Source organism: Danaus plexippus, chromosome 20 (assembly GCF_018135715.1).
Source record: "Danaus plexippus chromosome 20, MEX_DaPlex, whole genome shotgun sequence".
Classification (NCBI taxonomy): Eukaryota; Metazoa; Arthropoda; class Insecta; order Lepidoptera; family Nymphalidae; genus Danaus; species Danaus plexippus.
The window spans coordinates 3,409,105-3,435,104 of NC_083550.1; the positions used below are offsets into that span (position 1 = coordinate 3,409,105).

General features: G+C 30.1%; 1 protein-coding gene across 7 annotated transcripts in view; it reads left to right on the plus strand.

Moving 5' to 3' along the window:
* LOC116773936 (microtubule-associated protein Jupiter) overlaps window positions 1–26,000 on the plus strand; it is an 81,280-nt gene that overhangs the window by 43,650 nt on the left and 11,630 nt on the right. The gene's annotated exons all lie outside the window — the stretch shown is intronic.

Here is a 26,000-nt window from a genome sequence, read left to right on the forward strand (position 1 = left end):
CATGGGGGGTTAATTTTTAATGACAGATTCTGTGCTAAGCACTCGTATCATATTTATTACCTCTCAGAGTTCTCATGATGGACAGATATTTCATTTATTAATCTAAAAATATATCTAGATCGTCATTTTTTTTTTAAACGATTTTCATATTACTTTTATTAAATATTTTACCTCTAATGATATTTGAATATTTGATTGATTTCTGAAAATAAGACGTAAAGTGTATTGAACCATGAACCGTGTGGGTCAATGTAATGAGGAGGTCGGACGTTGCTGTGTTGTGATTATAGTTTCAGACATGAAAATATATTAAAATATAAAAATGTCATGAAACTGTCTTCATATATTTTCTTAGAGTAAAAAAGGCTTGCAGTAAAAATAAATAAATTTAATTGTAAGTTTTGTTCAAGATTTCGGTTAATGATTTATTCTGTTATAAAAAATAACATAATATAAACATGTGAAAAATGTGACGGCTAACAATATATAATAATGATGTTAATAATAATTGTTAAGGAATCCAGAATGTTATATAAAAATTAAAACCAAATTCATATACATCGATATAATATAAAGTGACGAAACTGTCCACGGAAGCAAAATTATTGTGACTAAAACAAATTTTTATAGTATGTGTATTTCGAAAACCCTTAAAATTTATGGGAAAGTTACGCAAAGTCTGCAGTTAAAAATGGCAGTTACAAGCATGACTAAATGTATAAACTGTATTTGGAACAAAACGATGATGAAACAGTAGACATGCAAGGTATTTGATAATGGAGAAAAGTATCACGCAGGTCAAATAAAACGAAAGATATGCCACCAACTGAAAAGACGTATTACGTTCGTAGTCTGTTTTGGTTGTATATAAGTAGCCTGAGAAGGTTTCGACTTATTTTCACTTTCAGCATAATAAATGGAATAAATTTTCCTATATTTAGCTACTGTTTCCGAGACGTGGAAATTTTGTTGGAAATTTTATACAAGAAATTAATTATCAAACGTCGTTCTATTTTTGGACACCTTTTTTTTTAATATAGTAAGAAATTTATTATACTCCAAGGTATAAAAGCTAGGTTTTCTTTTTGTTATTTAAATTTAATGAATTTCTCTATAAAATACACATTTATAATGTTACTAGGAGTATCTAGTTTACGATTGCGTAAACCATTACTTGCATTATAAGCAAATAATGTTTACTTTATACTATGTTTTTTGCATATGTTCGGTCAATATTTTGCCAAAACGTCTCATATCTCAAGTCGCGTGCCGCAGACATTAACATATAGAGGAAGTGACGCGATTGCTCGCTTTTACTGGAACCAAGCTGGCAAAACTTAAGCCTAAATGATGGTTGAAGCTGAATGGTTCTACAAAAGCTATAAGTTTAAAGTTGTGGAATTATTTAAATGATAATAATGTGATCTGATCTATTCATAGCATTTAGTGTTTAGTGCTAACTGCTTCCCGCAGGCTAAATAAGCAATTTCCATGTTAATTTTACTCTGTGTCTAATATAAAAGTTGTTTGATGTTGAATACATTTTTGTATCAAACTTTAAGATTGCCTGGTATTGATCGGTTCGCTGGTTCTTTTTTTCTTACAAAATATAAGTAAAATTTTTATTAGAATTTCATGTGGATCAAAAAAATGTCCTTGGATAGTTAGATAAATGGTCGAGTAAAATAGGTCTCGCTTAATATACAAGTAGGCCATTTATAAGCGCGATTGAAAAGTCAGATATGGTTGTATATTGGCTGATAGAACCTTAAGGCTTAAGGTCTCACGCTAAGGACGTCTGGACTGTAAATCTAGATTTAAAATATAATTAAGTTATTTCAGACAAATAGAAATAACTATCAAGTAAATTAGTTCCTATTGAAGTTTTAAGAACTATCAGACTAGAATTATGTGGACATGTCTTGAAACTATAAAGCATTGTGTTCTTGGTAGGAAAGAGTTTAATTGTATATTAAAGATTTAAAAGCATCATGAAATGCTCGTACAAGTGACTTTACGACAATGTTGCCATATTTGTTCTATTTAACGGCCGCTTCGTGGGGAAACTTAATGAATTTACAGTTGACGTTTCTATCAAATGCAGATGTCAATCTTTATCGATAGTGATTATGACGCCCTGGTTTTATCGGTGATTACCAACTAAATTGCCTATAAATATGGACAGCGCGGTAATTGATGGCCGTTTCGTGATATCTAAGGCTTTTTAAAGTACTTGTGACGGGGTGTCTTAGTTGAGATCAGAATGTAGATGATATCCGACAAAAATTGACATATTTTATATGGGATATTTAATTAGAATTAAACTTTTATTCCGTCACTATTGCTATGTAACATGCTTCTTCACTTGACGTTTTGTCCCTATTTCGTCTCATGGCTATTGTGACAATGACTTGAAGATACCGAGTACCGTAAATGCTTGCACGCGTATAACAGCATAGTGATGTGACAAAAAAATGTGCATGTATCATGAAAGTGACGATGGACTTTATAAGAACATGTATCATTCACACTATGAGACATTTCAATGCGTGTTTCTTGTTAACGTGTAATAATGATAGGATGGAATCGATGAAGCTATTAGTAAATACTTCATTATAATGTATGTGTATGTACACATACCGTATATTTGTAGAGTCAAAAAGTGTAAAATTTTAGATAAACTATTAATAAAATCTATATATAGTTTACAATACTTGAATAGTACATTTCATATGAATTTAGTTTAAACTAACATAATAAATCTTCAATTAGAAAGTGGTTATTGTTAATCGATTACATTTTTTTTTTCACATTTGTTGCAAAATTCAAACTTTTAGGCATATTATATACCATATAACACGGAAAAGGAAGATAAACTAGAAAAAATACATGAATGCTTTAACATCTCGAGGTCTTGTTCCTATATATCTAGAATTATCTTAGGATTTCATTGTAATGCGACTTATGTATCATTATTATACAGACAAAGATAAAGAAAATGCCTTGTATGTGCTCGTTACTTATTCGTAACCACTATCATTTAGAATACATTAGATTCATACGGGTGAGTTTATTAAGTTGCGGTACAAAGTCAAATAAAATATGGCAAAATGTTTAGTTTACAAGGTTTTGGTTCATGGTCTTTTATAATAAAATTGGGCATAAAATTTTGTATATTATTATTAAGGGGTTGGTTATGAACCAAGGTCGGTATTTGCGTGTCATTACAGAACAAAAATCGTATTACTTCGTATCTCCCGTCAGTTATACCATGACATTTCGTGGCCAGGAGATATCTGCGGTATAACTTAATGATGTCTTTCAAATTGTATTGTAATATAGTTACGAAATTATGAAGATTTTAAGTGGGTTTGGATAATTGTATACGATTTAAGTTAAATATTAAAAATAAAGTACTGTTTTAGACAGTTTTTGTGATTTATCTATCCTTTGGTTAATCGTGTTGGTTAGTAATAAATTTGACTTAGGGTGGGCTTTGTTAATGTCATTTTGAGTTTCAATGGTTTAATGCCTGTTGATAAAATGTTATATTAATTACTAGAAATTAAAACACCGAAAGTTTTAAACAAATTTATATCAGATAATAATTAAGATAGATGTTTAAACAATTGTTACGTGACATCATTAGTTTGACAATACAAAGAAAAGACTGTATAATTGGAATCATAATTTAATATAATATTTATCTTTGGTTTTTTTACTTTATTTTACGAAAAATATATCTTTTTCTGTGATTGCGACTAGAAAAGATTTAGTTGTAGTCTTCACTCTTAAATACCCTTGAGATGAAAATGGCGTGATGATTTTCTGTTTCTCAAAACTTGTGCGTCATTAAGTCACAAAAAGCGTATTTTACTAAGTAACGCGACCGATTTCTCACGCTAATGCCTGATGGCGAAGCGCTTTCATTGCATCAATCACGTAAAAGCTGTTTATACAGAGGTACGCTTAGTGCCTGTGACTTTATTCACATTGAAACTAAAATGTAGGTATGTGTTAAAATATATCATGCAGCGATTTATTTAAATGTATAAATAATTATTTAATTTTACATTTTTTATGTAGTTAAAATATTTGAAGCATAAGTGTGCCTCTTACTTTAAAAAGATTATTTGTAAAATATGTTTTGAGATGAACGCAGCTAAACAACTTCACGATGGTAAATTTAAAATACACTTTAATATACTGTGTGCTATCTAAATCTTTATGGTTTTGACAAATTAGCCTGTTGATATAATGAAAATTATTACCACTAACTTACAACTTAAGTGTTTTTTAAGTGGTTGCATGAAAAGCAAGTGTCCAGAAAAGAATGATGACGAGCGGAGCGCATCGGGGTCCGTTATACCGTTTTTTTTTATCTATGCACAACGTATTCAACTCGGCATTTTAATTTCTGTGATTTTTATTATCTGTGCAATAATCGCGCGCCGTTATACCACACGCGTATGTTCATCAAGCCTGCAATTAGACATATTGTGTTATTCTATTCAGTCTATAGCTGGATATCGGAACGACGTATGAATGAATATTGATAAAATTGCTTTATACTATTTTTGTCTTTATTAAGTAGAAAAACACTCCAATGGATTATAATAATAAATGAGCATTTTAATGACGGTTATTAAGTCAGTGCTCATTGTTTTATCGAACACATAATTTACAGAAAAATTGAATTATTGACGTTTATAAAATAATAAATGAAGAGTTTAAATAAATAGCTGTTGCAAAAAGTTTGAATTCAAATGTTTAAGTCGCCAAAATTTATACCTATTATTTAAATGTCAATTCTTAAAAAATGATTTAAATAAGGTAAACATTTAATTAGAAAAATATTTTATTTGCTATAACAAATATCTAAAATATAATCAACGATACAAAATTTCTATTTTCATCCGTATGAATTACGCCACGGTCTGTCGACTGCGAGAAATGCAAAAAGATAGTTACTCTTACACCGGCCGTTCAGAACGTTGTAATCGGTTGCATTTGATTGATAACATACATTCGAGGATACATTGCCATCTAGAGTAGGAAGTGTGTGATGCAATTTACTGCTTTCATAGGTTTTATGCTCGCAAATTTACATTATCTGGCCCTGGATCAATATATCAAAATATATTAAAAGATATTTCCACTGGCTGTACCTATATTGTAATAATTTATAAAGTCTTTTAAAAATACTCAAAATTTTATTGTAATATTTTTATTCGTATAGAAAACTGTTCGGCAAAAAGACGTTATTTTACATACATTTGACTTGTCCACTCACATGAACCAAAGTCAAAAATCGCCCAAAAAGTCGATATTACGGAAGACCAATTCGATTGAAAGTGACTTGTTTGTACTCATAATATTTTTGTGTTATTTTTTTTTTAAATGAGTGTAAAAAATTGCTTTGATGGTTTCAAAACTGTTATTAAAAGACGTTGAAAACACATACGGAGAACGCATTTAAGAATTTAAAAGCTTTTGTCGACCACATTAAGTAATTACTTTAGAATATGTTACTTGGAGTTATGGACATTGCGGTTGGGAGGTTAATGGTCGTGGTCCATGAGTTATCTTAATGAAGTTATCATCGTTTGCAAAGATGAAGTTAAAAAATATATAATTAAAATCATTGTGATCAATATTATTTTAAAGTAAATTTTTTATAACACAATAAAATAAATCATTGACACAATTCTATTTAGCTTTTGTATGTTAGATATACGGCTTTTGTACACATTTAAAGTAATCAGATTACTTTATAAGATCGTAAAATCTGATGAATGTATTTAATTTTCATCTATCTAAAATGTATGTATGGAGAATTATTTCACGAGCACGGGTTAGAATATTGTGATGTGTAAATCATAATATGTAATGAATTGTCTGTATGTAAATTATATGTTTATAAGCTATTATTGTACCAAACGTCTCGAGTTTCCTTTATAGCTGTAATCGTTAAGTCGTATAAATGGAAAGGTGTTGTAAAATTGAGAATTATATTGCTTGTACTTTAAATGCCTCAGTGTTAACTAAGACGTATGAATGTCTGGCATTTAAAAGATCTGAGTTTTCTTTGATTCACTATAACCTGTGTTGTATTATTGTAAACATTGAAGTTTTAAGAGAACTCACTAACGCTTACATTTCTCCCTATTTACTTTATGCGTCTTATAGTAAATCATTCAACTTACTTCATAACTCGACGTCAATGTTTATGGCGTGTAAATATTAAAAACGTCAATCGTGTCTTCGATAGGGATCTGTTGAAATTTGACCGGCGAAAGTGGTCACCGAGTAAACTTGTAGACGGATATAACGGAGCTGTTGGCGAGGTGCGCGTGCGCATGATATGTCTACAGGTGAGCCGCATCACGGAGTCCTACGATGAGTCTGATGATAACCAACTTTATTACACCGTTGAGTTATTGCTATCCGCGGTTAGGAATATCGTAAATATTATAATGTATGCTAGTGTAATTTTATCGGATTGAATTGCAGGTTCTATTCTTTATTCGGATTAATATTTAGGATATGAGGTAAAGTTTAACGTCTTTGAAACAATGTTATTCTAAGTATAATGTATTTCTGGTTTGCGGGTTATTGGAGGATAAAATATATTAATATCTATATGTATAATATTTCCCTATTTTGAATCTAACGCAGTGTGAAATTAATGTGGGCGACTGAACGTTAATAAATGTTGTTAATAGAAGGCGGTTATTTCTTTTGTGATTATGAATTCTTTTTAACAAAAAAGTTAACAGTTGAAGGTTTAATCTTTACATACAAATAATAATAATAATGTATTTGAATTCTTAAAGCGACTCAGAATGAAGCGTGTAACCGAATAGATCGAGTAAAAATGACCGTGACGAGAGACAGCCAGATAGACCAATTTGTTTTTATTACGTAACATCATAATAATTTCTTTAAAACGTTTTGTAATTGCACCAACCAAATATTCCAGACTTTTATTTGTATAAATGTTGTTGTTCTCTAATAATATAATTGGCTTCAATTATTTTGGTTGATACTTCTCACATACTTTTCTCCATATTATTCAAAAAAATATTATAATTGTGTGAAATAATTAAAAAAATTTTAGACGGGTTTAGAAAACAATAGAGTGTAGTTAAACTATAACGAATTAGATTAGGCAAAGAAACCTATGCATATCTAATTATTGGTATGGATTATGAAGATATTAATAATCGGAATCTCTCTATACATATTAATTTAAAACGTACGTAAATAGATAGCATCACGTGTGTTAAAAATAAATGTTGATGTTGGTTTACTGTTAAGCTATGTAAACTCAGAGAATTTTATAACTCTCTAAACAAACTTAAGCAAGTAGAAAATAAAAATTTCTCTATCACAAGTGCAGAAATAAAGTGAATAAGAAATAATTTTAACGCTAAACATCATCTGTATGGTACTTGATGCTTTTTGACAGCACGAATGCAAAGCTATGTAAAAAGTAAAAAAAAAAAACACTATACACGTTGCCCAATCTGTCGCTGGGATAATCCGCTGTCTATGTCAGAATTTCATCATTGCCATCATAAAAATTTGTATTAAATTCTACCGTTATAATGCACTACTTTCATGTAATTTCTAAGACGTTGCTTGATTTTTTTTTTGTTATTAAAATGCGGGCGAGTTACCGGAACGAAGTACGCACGTATCTGACGCATTTGATATGCGTACGGCTCGAGAGATATCTCGTTTAGATTTTTAATGCGTTGATGTTTTACTGTAATTAATTTATCGTTTTAAAAAATAAATAAGACAAATATGGACATTTATAAAGAAGATTCGAATATCACCTTTACTGATGACAATAGCTTTTACGAATTACGGGGGATGTCAAAATCAAACTTTCTGTGACACAAATTCTTACTTTTGAAAGTAAAAGGGAAGATAGTAATTTCAATAAATTATTTATATAAATTATAAGTGGAGTAATGGATTCATTTTTGCGTTGTCATTGATTGTCAATTGAGATGTGGATTTTAGATCTCACTTTTTATTTTACAACTTGAAAGATTTTATTGACAACGTTTATATATTTTTTTTTTTATCCTCTTACGGCTCTTTCTTGACATGTCGCTGTAATAACTGTTATTAGCGATAAATTTAAAACGTTTTTGTATTCGACAAATCAAATGAAACACTATGTTATTACTATTTCTTTACTTTTTTATTTGAATTTCACTTTACAGCTACTTCGTTTAAATGATTTATAGGACCGAAATAGTTGTTTAAAAATATGTGCTCTCAGTTCTGAGGGTAGTTGGATGCGAAAATTTCATCGAAATTGAGTCAGTACTTTTTATAAAACAGAAGCAAAACGTGCATTTATAATAATACCTGAATTTATAACAAGTAGAATTTTAATCGTACAAAAATATTTTTAACATTTAATCAAAGATATGAAAGAGACGCTAAAAGCAGACAATACTTAAGACAACTTAAGGCAGGTTTATTGACCGTAATTTTGTGATTAAATGAAGATGATCCGACCGCAGCCGCTTATGAGATGCAATTGTAAGTACTTCCTGACCGGGCCTATTACACATACTAACTATACGGCTTTGGATTCCCACAGGCCAGTTGTGTTTGTAATTACACGTTTAAAAATATGAATTATATAATTAGAGGTTACCTTGAAAGTGGATATCGGTTTGTGTCAGTTAGAAATTATTTTTTTCAAAAATCTTTTATAAAGAACATATTAATTGAACGTTGATTTTTTTTCTATTTTTTTTTTATTCAAATTTTATTAACAAATTTCTACGCGGGGTATCCGACATTTGGCCCTTTTAATTAATGCACAATACCCGTCATGTATCGTCAATGATCGCGTTCTGACAATGCATTTGGTATTGTTTTATCAAAAATTCTAGATTAATATTATATGTGCAGGGTGGTGTATTGTTTTTCATGCGAACGGCGTTAGGTGCGGCCCACGCTGACAATACCACATTGTACTCAGCTATGCATGAATGGATCATTTTTATGTTGATTTTACAACCATGCCTTTTGTTTTAACAGTACTAATTGACGGACTTTTCTGTGTACTCAATGGCGACCTATTGAGTGATTTTTTGACATTAACTCATTATATACCCACTATTGCAGTCCTATTTTCATTGCATACAGAAGTCACGTAAATTTATATGTAGGTAGTTAGTCGTACGAGGTATCCGTATGTTTAGGAACATATATTGTGTGGTTTTGGCGGAATTTAAGTATAAATTCAAATCAAGAGTAAATAATTCTGTACCTTTAATATAACACAGTATTAATCCAATTGAATAAAGATTTTATAAATAAAAAAAAACTTACAGAAATTTCCTACTATTATTATTATGTAAACTTTATTTTCTTTATATAAATTTTTTGATTTTCCTTGCGCAGATACTAGTAAACGTACTTCTGATATTTTGAAGTATATTCGAAATATTATTTTGAGAATCATCAAAACGTTTTCACTGTTAAAAAAATAACCTCAATTTAATTCCAATTTGTATTTCGTATTCATCGTGAAAGCTACTTATTACACCATGACTTTCATAAATCACGTTAGATTACTGAACAATATTATTTATCTGTGAAATATTCTAAAGAGGTCGATTTCTTTTGATTGACAAATGAATCATATTTTAAAAATATATCTTACGAATTTTGCATTATAAGTTAGTCTTTGACTTCTGTTTTTGTCACATTAATTTTTTTTGCAATACAAGGGAACAAAAACGAATTCTTTCTAAATAGAACGCTGAATATTAATTACTCAAACCTTTTTCTTGAGCCTAATTTGATGTTTACAAGCTGTCAGACAATTGAAAGAAAAACAAAAAGAACTCTTTTACGAAAGACACGCTCCATGTGTCAAGCTTGTTAGTTTAGGGAACCGCCTGACAAGCCCAGATGAATATCTCTCCGGAAGATGGCTATTACATTGGCAAATATCGACTCAGATCAATAGTTATCTCACAGCATTAAATCAAAACATGCCTTTTCCGGTTATTGTCCAACCGCCGATGCTATTGTCTACGAATTATGCTCGTAATTTGTTTTTATTTTTATCTTGATGTATGATCTAATTCCATCAATATAATCATATGGACCAGGCTTTCTTTGTTCATATACACATATCAAACAAAGTGTGATAACTCGTTTTTTTTTTATTATCTTCCATTTACACGTACGTGAATTATACTGACATTTTAGAATGCAAATGACATTACGTACTTTACTTTTTCTAATATGTTTATATGTAGGTATTATCATGAACTGTCAGTTGTTTATGATTACTAATTTAACAGATTATAAATATTTCGCAAATAGGAACGTAATTTTGTACAAAGCGGTTATATTATGTTGCATTAATATTTTAAATTAAGTAGATTCAATAAATATAAAATGGTGGGCGTGTTTAATATCTTGTCGTACTTATCGTTAACGAGTAGATGTTTATAGTTAGTGTTTTAAAGATGGCATTGCGATTGTGTATCTCGCTTTATAAGCCAACCGGTAGTCGGATGTGTAAACGGTTTGAATTGTCATTTGCATTAACATTGATTTAATTTAAATCAAAGTAATTTCTTAAAATATAATTAGTTTAGCATTTTTAGGCATATTATTAATTGATTTTTGTAATTATTTTCAGGTAAGTTAAATCGCAAGTGTACAAGAAAATTACAAAATTAAGACCGCGCCTTAAGGAAGTAATAAAATGTTGTAAGTGGACACTAAAACTATAGAATCCCGTATAATAAAAATATGCAATAAACTATTTTATTGTCCGCAATCGTGCTAGACAAAGACACGAGAAATGCTGGACAAATAGCTATAAATAAGATCGCAGCTTGTCCTATGGAGGAAATAGCTGCTGGTTGTGATGCTGTAATGAAAATTAATGGCCACAGACTCATCTGTTGCTGCAGGCTTTACTTGTCGTTTCTTCATAAATCCTATCGAATTAAATTATACTATTACATATGCCATCAACTACTAGGATCGTTGTTTTCTATGACAGTTTAACTAAATAATATACTCGTATAATTATATTTTTGCTATAAAATATAGAAAGGAAAGAAAATTAGCTCGTCGTAATATGATCAAAATGTCATGTACGATTGAATACAATATTAAGTGTGAAAAACGGAGCTTTTGTTAAAAGATAATGTATTGTCAGAGAATAGATCTTACTAAGTGTATTTTATATGTAGAATGTACTAAATTTAGGACTCAAAATATCAGCAGGAGTCTATTCAGTGATAATGATAATTATTGTTATTAATAAAAAGAAAGCGAGCGAAATATTTTGAATAATATAGATTATAAAGATTTCATCTGAAAAGGTTAATGCACATTCTTTTCAGATGTTTATTATAAGTAGAGTTTGTCACGCGCCAGTACATACAGATTGACGGATGATGTGATTAAGATGTTGATATATTAAGTCTGAGTACAATTCTTTTCTATTATCCCATCATAACAATCGTGGTTCTAATGTATGTAAATAGAACGATATGCAAATTTAAAGCTTCTGTTACAAGATTTATATATGTGCTTCGGATCTATAATAATTTTAAATGAAAATTCCCTGTGAATTGAATTCAAATGGACAATACAGTTGGCACCCAATAATATGAACGACAGCTTTAGTGCCTTCGAGAGGTCGATTAAAAAATGACTGAACGTAATTTTATCACGTCCATATCCTAGTATAATACCATAGGCAACAACCTACGCATTTTATGATATTAATTTATATGCAACATGCTGCCTCCTGCGACATTCGATCCCTGTATACGTTATATGCTTCGTTCCAGATGCACTTTCGAACGGTTAAATAGCAACCTTTAGGGAATATAAATTCTATGAATAGTAATACATTATATCAAATAAATATCGCTCTCAAACGTTTTATAATTCGGTCACGCGTAATGGCATCCTTTACACGTTATAACGGGATGTTTTATAGTCTATTATTGACGTTAGTTTTGTAGGTGGTTGATTTGGGTCAGTTTTGGACGCCCTTTCACTTTATTATTATATACGATTTAGTTTTTGTTTTTAGTATAGCGAATATACATTGCGTTCTAAATAAACGTGATAGTTTTCAGAGGAATGTCAAATGTTTTCGCATTTATTTTTAATAAAATAATCTTATTAGTAACGTAACATCCGTTATAATAAAGTATTTTTTTATTATTATTATGATCGATGTTGATAATTTGTGAGAGAGTTAATAGTTTTAAGTGTCAATATAATTGTAATAACTTGCTAATGTTGGACCTCTTTGGTGACATTTTACTTTCACTAGATAATTTATAAACCGTTTCCGGTCGTATAATTACTATAGTTTGTCGCTTAAGATGACATTAACTGTAGGCTTTTATTTTTAGTAATAGTTATATCTATTTTTATTGAATTATACGACATCCTACTTCTAGCTCTAGTCTTAAATCGTGAGATTTCTTTTTAATGATAACACATTCTTATGTATTTTTGTTTTAATTAGTTAAGTTACATAAAGTATATATTTCTATGACATTAAAAATTTATCAGAATGTTTTTTCTCATATTAATTAATATAAATTTATCCTGTTTGCATAATTTGGGTTTTTCAGTGGTCTTTGTTTGTTTATAATTGACATTTATATGACATAATAATATTGTAACTTCCTACGATACTATAATAGTTCAAAATTTAAAGGTGTTTTATATCACTTTTAAATTAATTTGCCCTATTTTTATATGAAATATAGGTTGTTTCAATGATAATATCCTGTACCGTAATAATGAACGCGTTTGTCAATTGGTTTGTCAAAAATGCTTTACAGTGCTCACTGGCATTATAATAAATAAAAATATTTAAGAGTAAAACTTTTTCGAGCGCTTCATATTAACTTATACGACTATTGTTCTTAATATTTTTATTTTAATCTTACTCTTTAACGTTGAAATGGATCCCATGGGTTGATTAAAAGAACAATTAAATATTTATTTAACATTTTCCTCATATACATTAATTAAAATGATTCACTGCCAAGGTCAGATGATGATATGCAAAATTTAATATAATTATAACAACTTATCGCTATGAAGGTTATTGACCTTTACACATTTCAAGTCCGTTAAAAGAAAATTGTTTGTTGTTACTTTATGTATTTATAAGGTCTAAGGTTATAATATGGTTATTCATAATTCCGTTTATATGAAGGGTGTCCGTTTATATGAAGGAAAAAATTACAAAACACTCTTCTTTAGATCATATTTGCAGACTATGACGTACATTGCGATATGTTCATTGGGGGTAGTTTAAAGTCCTTTAAATTAGGGTTTTAAGAGGGTGTCCTCGACTCGTCACAGGGGGTCCACTTGGATGGCATGATAATTAACGTGCATCTTCCTCAGGACGGACGTACTCGTGTATTGAAATCTTTGATGTCGAGTACACTAAACGTAGATTCTAATTATGTTTTTGTTAATCGATAACTATAAGTTAAACCCTTTATATGATTTGATTTAACATATCACATCTCATTTTCATTCAAACGTTGACAGATGAAAAAAGGTTTTAGTTCTGAGTATAGGTAATAAATTTTATTGATTTTTTCTTTTTTAAAATATAAAATAAAATTGCCAATACGTTTCATATCAACCATAAAATATTATTTTTTAAACATCTATGAAATAAATCACTGTTCTCACTAAAAGCTGAAACGATTAATTGCTGTTAGCTGGCGTAATGACGAATAGCCCGTATCATGTTACCGTGACAGCGAGCGTGACAGACGTGACAGGTAGGAGAGAGCGAGATAAATAGCTTACTAATACATATAATATAAGTAAAAAGAGAGAGAAGACAGGTTGGTCCGTGATATCCTCTTATTGGCGAACTTTGTCTATGGGTCAGATAACTGAGACAAATAAAAAATGCTTCTCTATTACAGCGGCCACATTGTATAAAAATATTTACCTATTATGAAAGTTTACCAGTGGCATATTCATTTTTTTAAATTGTCAAAAATAAATAATAAATAGAAGGAAACGAGTCAGTACTACCAACAAACATAAAAAGAAATAAATTACTGTGTTTAAAGTTTGTATCCGTTTTGTTCCATTTCTAAATAGTTGATTATACCTTTCCACGATCTATCCGTAATGGTCGAGTTGCATCTCGATAGCGGGGAACAATTAATTGTTAAGTCAATTCCTTGATTATGCAAAGGCCCGGTACGTTCCTTTCACCTTTGTTATTTCACCCGCACCTGTTATATATTGGACATTCAAGACAATGGTGAAAATACTATTTAAACTACTGTTATAGTGATAAATACGAATGAGAAATGCTGTTTGATAATAAAAAATATATATTATATTGTTCTGTATCACAGTATTTAGAATATTCGATTATTCAGTCCCGCTATGATGGGCACTGGATACAGTATAGTCTTCGCGAGAATGGCTACCATTTTGTGGCTGCGCTGGCGCATCAGGCCGCTCATCAGGCCACAAGCGCTCATTGTATAGATAGGAGTAACGGAAGAAGTGACAGTTATCGCGCTAATGCATTTCCGTATCTATGAACGGAGTGAAATTGGACATTCCCTACCGTAAGGAATCGATTAACTTGGATAGCTAATTGTCACGCTCTGGATACAATTTGCATTCGGAAAGCATCTAGAATTTTCCACTTGTCTAGCAGCATCATTAACACATTTACATGTAATTTTATTCAAGATAAATCTTTACAGTCTCTTTATTAATGATCTCTCCTATTGTGAAGAAGTTGAAAAACTATTAACACATCAATTTTATACATAAAAACATGTATCTGAAACGATTTCTAATTATTATAAATACTTTATTCTCAAAGAAAGTTATTCGATTTATTCCGTTATGACCGATGGAATATAGGCTGTAAAACTAGGGACTTCTATTTTACTCCAATTATAATAATAGTCATGAATTATTCAATGAAAAGGCATGCGTTGACAGAATAAATAATTTATAATATTATAATAATTTTTACTCTGAATATTTAAACTGAGCTTGTGTTAGATAGGAAGTGAAGGGGCTGTCGCGATAAAGTTGACGACTCAATTTAACTTCACTTGATTGATCGACTCTCGCGCGATTAACTTATAATTCTGATACCTTTAGAATTTAACAGTACAAAATTTCTGTACGCTTAACCTTCACCTTTTATAGACGTAGTTAAAATTATAAGTACTTGTAATAAAAATTTTAAAAGCAACATTTTGTTAGATCATCAACTATTTTTCGTAATAGTAATTTTTGTCTATAGTCATAATAAATCGTTCTCAAATAACAAAAAGGAACCACAATAAGTTGGCAATGAAAGATGTGTTGATAAAAGCTATGGGGTCGGCTGGCACTCGTCATTAATAATTCCAGAATACAGTTCAGTATTTATGTTTTGAGAATGGATATGCTCGTAGCTTATGCATAAATTATAAAAGTGATTTAATAGAATGAAAAATAAAATTTTAGGGCATAGTGCATTTCATACAATGCATGTCTATGTTTATACAAAGTCAAGTTAATTATCAATAATTCATACAAAGTATCAAAGTTATGTGAAAACTGATAATTCTCAACGTCCAATGTAACAACGCTGTTATTTGCTAATTGATCTTTTCCTTCGCCGAGCTATTTCCAGTGAGATTGTCGAGATTCCATTAAAGCAGCTAACATTACAAATAATAATGTTTCATTAAGAAAACTTGTACGAATAGTATGAAAATATAAGAATTTCGTTCAGTATTACATGGCGATGAAATAACAAAACGTACCAGGTATGAGATTATTTATTTGTATTTGAAATTGAATCTCTAATTCTTTCACAATTTAGAAAATTTCTAATGAAATGTGAAATTAAAATGCTTTGGGTTACGTGTCAGATATTTTTGATATTTTCCATATTTTAAGGTGTCGCTTGACGTTTTCTTTTTATCGAACACGTTGTAGCCATTTTTTCATATCTCTGACTTTGACCATTACGTTTATGATATTTATTTTTTCCATTTTAAATAAGTTGGAAGTAAATAAAAGCGAGTTTATAATATATTTGCGTGATTTGTAATATCAAAATTTCGTTATATTACTCCATAGGGTTGAAGATGAAGGCGGAACTACACCGTTCAGGGGTCGACAACACGACGCAAATAGATTTTAAACAGACGGTCGTTATTAGCTTCGAAACATCCATTTATAGTTTTACTAGCTACAGCCACATGTTACAAGGAAAATACGATCTGTGTTTAATTTTGTGTAAATATTTATTATAACAGGTAATATTTTAGTAACATCACATAATAGGAAATGAGCTTCGAGGAGTGCGGTTCAGAAACTCGTTAGATTAAATCGTATAATGCACTTAAATGTAATGCATCTTGCACATTAAAACGCGTGACTTGAGCCATGAGAAAACTATTAAGAATAAGATTTTTTTAATAGTTAAGAAGTCTGCAAGCGTGCAGTAAATGCAATAATGTTGAGACTTGTTCACTTAAATCTTTCCCGTTATTTGTATTTTATTTAGTTTCCCTGAATTTTTCAATTAATCTCTTAACATTTGACGATATTAAAACTTTCTTCCTAAAATTTTTAAACGAAATTTTTGAACTTCAACTGAAAAACTAATTTTTTTAGATATAACAGTGAAAATACATTGTTCTCTGACTAACCTTACCTATCAATATTGGAGAGATTGTTCTTTTTTTCGAATGGCAAACACTTTAATGCACAAAAGGCAGAAAATTCAAATCTTGCGTTTTTTTTTTCTTTTCCAAATCCGTTACGTATTATATAGAAGCTTTTATGACGTACATTAAACTTTCAGTTCTATTTAGTATACAATAGCATATACATTGAGGAATGTTTCTTATATAACAATTATTAATTTTATATAAACTGATGGTCTATTAATAAAAAAAAAATCTCAAACGTCAGTAGAAAATATTAAATGATCCGGTGACGTTGCATAACCATGACAATAGTCCCTTAATAACATCAATAACAGCATTATATTATGGAAACTTACGTAAAACACTTTCTAAATTTCTTCATTTTGAATAAAAACTATTGAATGCCTCGCGAATCTGGTCGTGATCGTTCCGCGGGCTGTCATAACTTTGATGTAACCCCGATTTCTTTTTAATCGTTTGAAATGTTTTTGTATTTACATAACTCGCTGCGATATTCTAAGCTTATATAGAATCAGTACTTGACTATTATTGTAATCGTTTTTCAAATCCCTAACTGTCATAGCGATGATTCAGCTATGAAAAAAAAATGGGAATATGTTATAGTGTCACCTCACGGAATCACGTGAGCTGCAAAGGGTTCGTTTTGCAGTATTTTCAGCCGGTGATAACAGTGGCAGGCACCAGCCCTCAAACGTTTTATCAATACAATCCCCTCCTTGATAAGACAAAGTTACTGTTTACATATCAAAATTCACATAACAGTATGTAAATTGTTATAATGGTATTATTGAATAAGTCTTGAATTCTTTTTATTTACATCTCCCAATTGTTTTTTAGAATCTTTTTTCCTTCTTGTATAATGTTGGCACTTTTTCCTTTGATTACGGTAAAAAATATCATGACCATATATTTTTTTCTATAAACATAAAATATTTTCATATTTTCTTTGCTTTGTACATATTGCTTTAAGTTTCATTTATTTAAAATATTGCTATGAAATGGGTTCAGATGACGTGTACTTAAATATATTTTACTTTCCATAAATTGATTAAATCATACGGTTCTTCTAAAACATCGAATGCTTTCATTTGAAAATTAAAAGGCTATAGAGGATTTAATGTTTTAGTTTACTGCGATATTGATGGATTGCAAGAAAACTTCAAATGTTCATGATCTTGCCAACAGCGAACGTAATAGCTTTTGTGCGGTTGCCGTATGAAGGTAGCACTTAAGACTTTCGCGTAAGTATCCAGTCTGGTTGATGGTAAAATATTGAACAGTTTATCGTTTAAGATGATTTCATCTTCGCGTATATTCAATAATACACAATAATTCATGTTAAGTAGTTTCATGAATCTATTTTTATTACACCGTTTGAGCGTTTTATTAATCGTAAGTCTGCGGTTCGAGCGGTTTTATAACCGCATATGTAATAAGTCTTTTATTAAATAAAATAGACGGTCCAATGAGGTCACGATTGACAGTTATATAGCTGAAACATCCAGTACCAGCGCCATTCTTTGATGTTAACCAGACTCATACAAATGTCATTTGAAATGCGAGACATTTAAGTGGGCAAATATATTATTAGTAAAAGGACCCACTCGCTATAATTGAGTTAGTGTTAGCGTTTGCCTGTACCTGGTGTGCGAATTTATTGACGTCTGGCTTTCGTACCGCCCGTGTGTGAATCATGATGGGACGGATCCTCTTTATCTTTGCTTGTAATTGGCTTGAATGAATTGAAGTTTAATTTATATGGATTGACATGGATTTATCAAGTTCGTTAAAAAACACTATCGTTTGTAAAATTGCTAGATAGCAGATCATCGTCGTTATCGATTTTTAGAATATTTTTTGTTAAAATTCATAAACCTGAACGCTTTGTCTTAAAAAGGCATAAACTATGCTAGTAATGGGATATAATATTCAATTGATGTCTGGACATTATTTCTCTATCTATAACCAGCTCTCGACCAGCACACGCGTCCCTTGTTTAATTGATTGTATAAAAGACTAGAGTGTATCTGTGTCGACACGGAGCTCTTTGATGATGCCGCCGTCTCTCGTCACGCTTATGTGATGAAAATGACATAAAGTTTTCATTATATAATTAAGGATATACATACATATGTTTATACGAAAGTGCTAAAATGAAATAGGGGCATTTTTCTAATAGATTTTTTTTATTAAACACAAATGCATGTATGCACGTTATCCAATAATAAATTTTTAAAAAAATTGTTTGTCTGTCTGTCTCTTCATACTAATCTACGAAAGGGCTAGTCTGATTTTTTTTTAGACTTCCATTGGCGGACAGCTCATGTTATAATAACAGGTTACTAAATCTACTTTGTTTTTAAACTTTATTTATTTTTATGAATATGAATAATAAGAATATATACAGCTGATGAATTCACCGGTACAGCTGAGTCATATATACGTATATTTTTACATATCTCGATTCAGTCACAAGCCTTATTTATTCGATTTATTCAAAAGAGGAAAAGACGATTGTAGAAATTTTCAGCTATACCATTGATAAAGAGAAATAGCTATGAACCTGTCGGGTAAATACCACAAATAAATAACGCAAATACTAGATTATATCATTGATCTCATACAATATATTAACATTTTATTAAAATATATGTTCCTATAGAGGTGCAAAAATGTGACGAGACTAGTGAATGCTATCTGTTTTATCTGATAGAAGATAGCATTCTCCTCGGAAGAATAACAAGAGTCTGGTGTAAGATGTGGGTGATGTATTGTGTGTGTGACAACACACGGCCCATGAAAGCCTTTTGATTGCACCGCCTTTATAATAACTAGTATAGGTACACGTCTACCAACGGCTCTGTGTCTCTCATGAAGTAAAAAATAATATACTTTGAATAGACACAATTATAATACAATTTAAACGAATTTATAAACTAATACCTTTATGTTATTTTTATTTAACACGTTTTATTGTCTTTTAATATAGTCTATAGTTGTTTTAATAACAATAAATGTTATCTGAAATAAAAATGTATTAAAAAAATTACAAAGGTATAATTTTGCAAATGAAGTTTTTAAAGGCTTTCAGGTGTTGTTAGCTTAAATGACGCAGTATTTTTTAATTAATATTCATTGTCAGTCAGTCAGTGCGCACGCTTTTGTTCCATATAATTATTTTCCTTACAACAGTGACTCAATTTCTACGTTATTCCATTTTACATATATGTATATGTCGATGGGAAAAATGTGTTAGTTTTTAACATTATATGGATATATTGAAATAATTAATGTTTAATTATTTCTTACGATCATATTACTTTAATAATATGCGGATTTTAATGAAATTTTTGGGTAATTTATGCGTAACACAGTGAGCCTGGCTTAAAATGTTATAAAAAAAATTGCCATTGTATAACATGTACGTTTGTTAATTTAGTTTTTGGCTAATTAATTACCTCCCTGATTGCTTATGTGATAAAATATTTCAAAATAGCGTCGCTTAATATTTGTTTCAGCCGTGTCTAGATTTTTTGTTGGAAATTTTTAAATAATGGAAATGGAATTGGAAAGGCATAACGGAATGTCAATTGAATATCGAAGCTTCCGTTTGGCGTAGCGTCCATTACTACCGTGTAATGATCCCGTTTCTTGTTTGACTCAATACATTGAGGGTTTATGATGAGTTTTACTGATGATTACATTTCAATAATATGACAAAAATTTTTGCTCATTTTTATATTTGAACATCAGTCGCATACAGTTTTTTTATGTATTAAAAATTTGATATTCTTGTTTATTTATATGAAGAAAGAATTACCAAAATTGCGGTGTGAGTACCTCAACGCTGAATTAAATAAGAAATGACAAGAAATATTGATGTTACATTTTTTTGTGTTTTATATGCCCCTTTTGTTCCGTGAACTCAGCTCTTTTTTCTTGACTGGAACTAGGAAGTAGGTTGGTTACACATTTCGATATAAAACATCAAAGTCTTCTTTAATGTAACGACGAGATACGATACGGTTGTAGTGTAGTGTAGATAGATCGAGTAATTCTCATTAAAACATATTGTAAAAATTAAACCAATGGCTATAATAATAATTGTACAATAATTTGTACCTTAAGCACACCGTAATTACATTGTAATATCTAATTACGGGGTTAATACAACTTCAATTAGGTTGGCGTAACTGTTATGACAGTTACGTTTTTTTTACACCGGAAATCATTCAGAGCGAGACCGGACCGGTACAGCATCTTAATGCTCCAGACGACCGGAACAGGATAATGAGTTCATACTGTTTTAATTATAATACAAAAATATACTGAAATACATATATTTTCTGTATTTTAATTAAATGATTTTTATATAATTTTATATTATTATTATCGTGTAATATATTTTTTTTACAATTTTTAATATTTATATTTAATTTTTTTCCAGGTACGTAACATATACGATTTCGAAGTTAAAGCATCTTGGACTCGGTATGCGTATTTATTTTTTCTCGCAATACAGATTATACAAAGGATCGACAAAAAAAACTACCTGACATTAACTTTGAAAATATTTTTTACCCTATATTCAAGGACAAGTTGCTGGTAGAGAAGATTTTTAACTTTTTCGTGAATTTTAGTATACGTTAGTCTTATTTATCTTATTTCCATAAATTTTACCTTTTAATAAATAGACCATTCATATGACAATTATAATTTACTGGAATTCAATTACGAAGACTTTGTCTTCAATTCATCGGCAAACTCCCACGTGTTGGCAATTACAATCCCAAAACAAGATGACAGTGACATTACTTTGGATGTTGTTTAGAAGCAAATTGTTCCATTGTCCTAAATTAATTAATATAACGTGGGTATATCGTATAGGCAATTTAGTTTGTTGTGGGCGTGATATATTTGCGATTAACACGACTTTAATAGCTTTTTTTATTTAACATTTTATTTTTTTTATGCTATGGCTTCATTCGCACGGGAATCGTGGAATACTTTGAAAATGTCAACGTTCTATTTGTTGGTCGAATTATATATTTTTTGCTTAGTAAGTGTATTTGTTTATTACAAAGACTGTGTCACATGTCGTTAGAGACTTCCGCAGTTCTGGAATTATATTTCCTTGTCAAATAGACTACCCTCATATAAAACTTGTCATCTGTCGACCTATTTAGAGTATCGTTGGAAATATTAAAAAATTCACACTGGTTAGACAATTAATGTGATTTAAGTCTTTTGCGAGTATCATTTAAATAGAACTAATATTTTTCGGATTATACTACGCGTATTTTATTATTTACAAAAACTACATACTTCCGACGTTTCGGTTATTTTGCAGCAACCGTGATCACAGGTTAGATATTTATGTGAAAATATATACAATTAAATTATATTTTCGTGAAGATATGATGCTTTTAAAAAAAATATAGTTAAATAAATGTAATATAATGATTAAACCGTCGCCTAAAACCGTAATTATCTATTAATTATGGTCTTTGCGTCTAAGAAAAAAAGTTTGTTATTTTACTCGAAAAAAATTATAATTCCTATCCCCATTTCTACCCATTTACGTCTTCTTAAATAACAAATCTATATTCAAATTCTGCGAAAATAAATATTTTGAACTTTTTATTACTGTTTGCATTTGTAACTCTAATAACATATGAATTTTTATATAAAAACGATTTGTTAAAAAATTTAGTAGTTTACAGAAAGACTAACAAACAAGGAATAATATATCTTTTCAAATAGCAGCTCTTAGTGTAAACGTACTTCTAATCTGCTAGCACTGCGTTCACTTCCGTCAGAAGGGCTTCAAACGTATGACACATTACCCTACATTTATAATCAACTGACCAATGAAAAGTACATAATTAAATTATAATAATATGAGCAATAAAAAAATATTGTTGATTAAAATATTGGGCTGAATCACTATTTTACTTATTGTTAGATTTACCTATACACCTTTATCTTGTTATCAATAAAAAAGGAAAGAAATAATTTCAAAACTTTTACTGAAAAATAGCTTAAACATACGACTTTGCAAGTTTTTAGACGTAAAAAATTCGAATGAAATTGCAAGATTGCCATTCAGTACATATATAATTAATATTTTGTCTATGACGATGCTATTTTGTGAAAGTTTATAATTTTAACACGTTAGATTGTGAAACTAATGAGAATAATATCATTACGGCGGAAGAAGCGCATCGGTCTAGACACGTCTATGTGATAAATTAATGCATTTCTTCTAGCGGCTGTTGGGGCGTGTTGCACGTTGAACAGCAATTTGCAGATAATTCTGCCACCAAGCATCAACTTGCATTCTCACGTAGACCACAAACTTCTAATCACAAATCGAGTCGGAGTATTAGCTCGTAGTTGCAAGAATTATTACCGATGCCATTGAATTACCAAGAAATTCCCATCCATCCGTGACGATGTCTATCCGTTTTAGGGAAAATTGGATATACAAATACACAGCTATCAGCTTTCTAGCATTCGTTCATAAATAAACATTTAATTTTCACTCCATACTTAAACATTGATTTATAACATTATGTCTACACTTGATGGATACTTAATTATTGAATAATCGACATCTTAGTATTTAATTTTATCGATATTCCTTTCATTAGGATGGACCTCGTTCATTTTGAACATAAATTTTTTATCAATTAAAGCTTACGACTGATACGTTAGCAATTATGGGTTTAACTAATTAACTGTACAGTAATCTATCAAATCTCTATTCACAATCGTTCATTGTCTGCTCGTCTCGTTAGTATTATCTCGATCAAAATTGTACGAAGTGCTTTCTAAAGTAGGCTTTTGAAGATGCTTTTTTTGTATTAATCATATTTTTTATGGATTATAAGATTTATTTTGTGTGAAATACTTATTATTTATGAATAGGATCAAATTGGAATGTGATTTTTTTTTATTAAAACACTTATTTCTTTATAAGTCATTCATCTCTTTTAACTTGAATTTGACGCACTGCGGCTGACGGCCGAATAATTGATTAATTTCTAAACATGCCCACCAATCTACGTAATTAACACGCAAAAAGAAAAGGGATTTAATTATTACTCTTGTTATTCTTTCCTTACATGTTATATTTTAAATGAATTTCATATATGAATAATATAAGTTTGCTAGCTTTATTGTAAATATCCTTCTCTGTTTTCTGGCAACATTTTTTATTTATTCCTCTACTTAATTGTCAGAAAATTCAAATAGACTTAATATTCATTAACAATGATAGAAATCAAATAAAAAAGTACATTGCATATTAAATTTTAAAAACATACTAACAGAGTACTCGCAGTTTATTATTCTAATTTACAGAGTATATCAAAATAGAAATGCAATGTTGTATATACATATATATGTATGAAACTTCTTGTTCATGTCTCAGTCATATTGACATAATACAGCAATAAGTCGCACGGGCCATTCAATCTTTTCCGTCTAACCATTTAAGGTAACCATAATAACAATGTTTTAGTCATTGGGATACTTCAAAGTAAGAAGACAGTTTGGAAACTTATAGTATTTTATTTGACGTATAAAAATCATCAAAAAATGAATTCATTTTAGAATATTATAAGTAGTATTTATTTGATTTTATATATTAATTAACATATACATAGCTATATATTGTGTCAATCATTTTTAATAACGAGTTTGGAATAACCAGAAAATATCCAACAATGTGGTAAACTACGATTAAAAAAAAAAAACTAATATTCAACGAGCCGTTGGCTTGGTTTGTAACATTTTCAATCATTGTTTTTAAAAGTAAATTAAATAATGATTTGAAAGCAGAAAACCCAGTGTTGTCGTTTATAGTTTAGTAATAACGAAGCCTATATTAGCTGTGTGCGATCGTTAGTGATGATTCAACCACGTAATGCCCACACATGTGTTCGAGTACTTACCTACGTTTTATTAAAATATGTTTAGTGTATACCTAGCCTTGGTTCGATAACAAGGATTAGTTATATTTTCTTCCCTATGAATATATTTTTAACTTGTTATTTTTAACCTAAATTATATGGATGAACGTTGTACTTTAAAGTTTCTAGAATGCGCTTAAAAGTTTAGCTTTTTGAGCAAAACTGGAAAACGTGTACGAAATTGCTTACATCCACGCAAAATTGTATCTTCCTCTGGCTATCGTCCAGTAAATTGCAATATCGATTGTTTTCAAGAGGGCAAAAGGTTACTGGCCTTAAATTGTAATAAATATTATATACCGCTTTGATCAACAATTGTAGGACATAAATAATAAATCATTACCTTTTAGAAGATTTTAGTAAACAGTTTTTATTTTTCGTCACAGAAGCCAATTTATGTAATAATGAAAAATATTTCTTCCTCCTATCGAGAACTTCATAACGATTTATCAATACCCGGAACCTAAAAAAAGCGTCAATTAGAGCAGTTCGTGTACAACCTGGATTATAAATTTTATTATCTATACCCAGAGCAAAATCACGATGTTATCTAAGATTCAACAATAATTCGCGAGAAGATATCGATTTCTCTTCGTTCGCGATCAGGCTAGACGTCCCAGAACGAAACGCCTTGAACGAGATTTGATTTTATCAATTCATTTCAGTCATGGACTAGAACTTTGTTTGTTAGCAGTTTGTTGATTGTATCGCGTCTGTGTCAATACATTACGGTTTTTTAATGGCACCAGCTAGGTATTGTCCATGTCTAATATTCAATGTATGTATTTTGTGTTGGCTTGGTATAGTTGTTAGTATAATATGGTAGCGGAAGGTCGTAGACGCTTGGTAGACAGCCGTTCGGGGTAATGACCGCGTTTCGTGTCTACTGCACAACTACAAATAACGAATGCCTTACTGACAGAAGATTGGTCTAAATTTACAATACGTTACTTGTATTATAATTAGTTGTAACCAAATCTATATATATTAACATGATTTAAATGCCTATTATACGAATTTAAACACCTAAATAAAAAAAATATAGAATAAAAGCGCTGTAAAATAAGTCAATTCTATTTCTTGGCATTAGAAAAGTTTTAAAAGTTATAAAATGTAATTCTGTGTACCGCTTTATCTTTTAAAAAGTCGAGTGTTCTTTAAACAGTCACGGGCTCGTTAGTGTGACGTAAAATATGCCCTCGTGCGCTTGAAATTCAAGTGAAAATTGTTTTATATTTACCTCTTTAAAAAACCC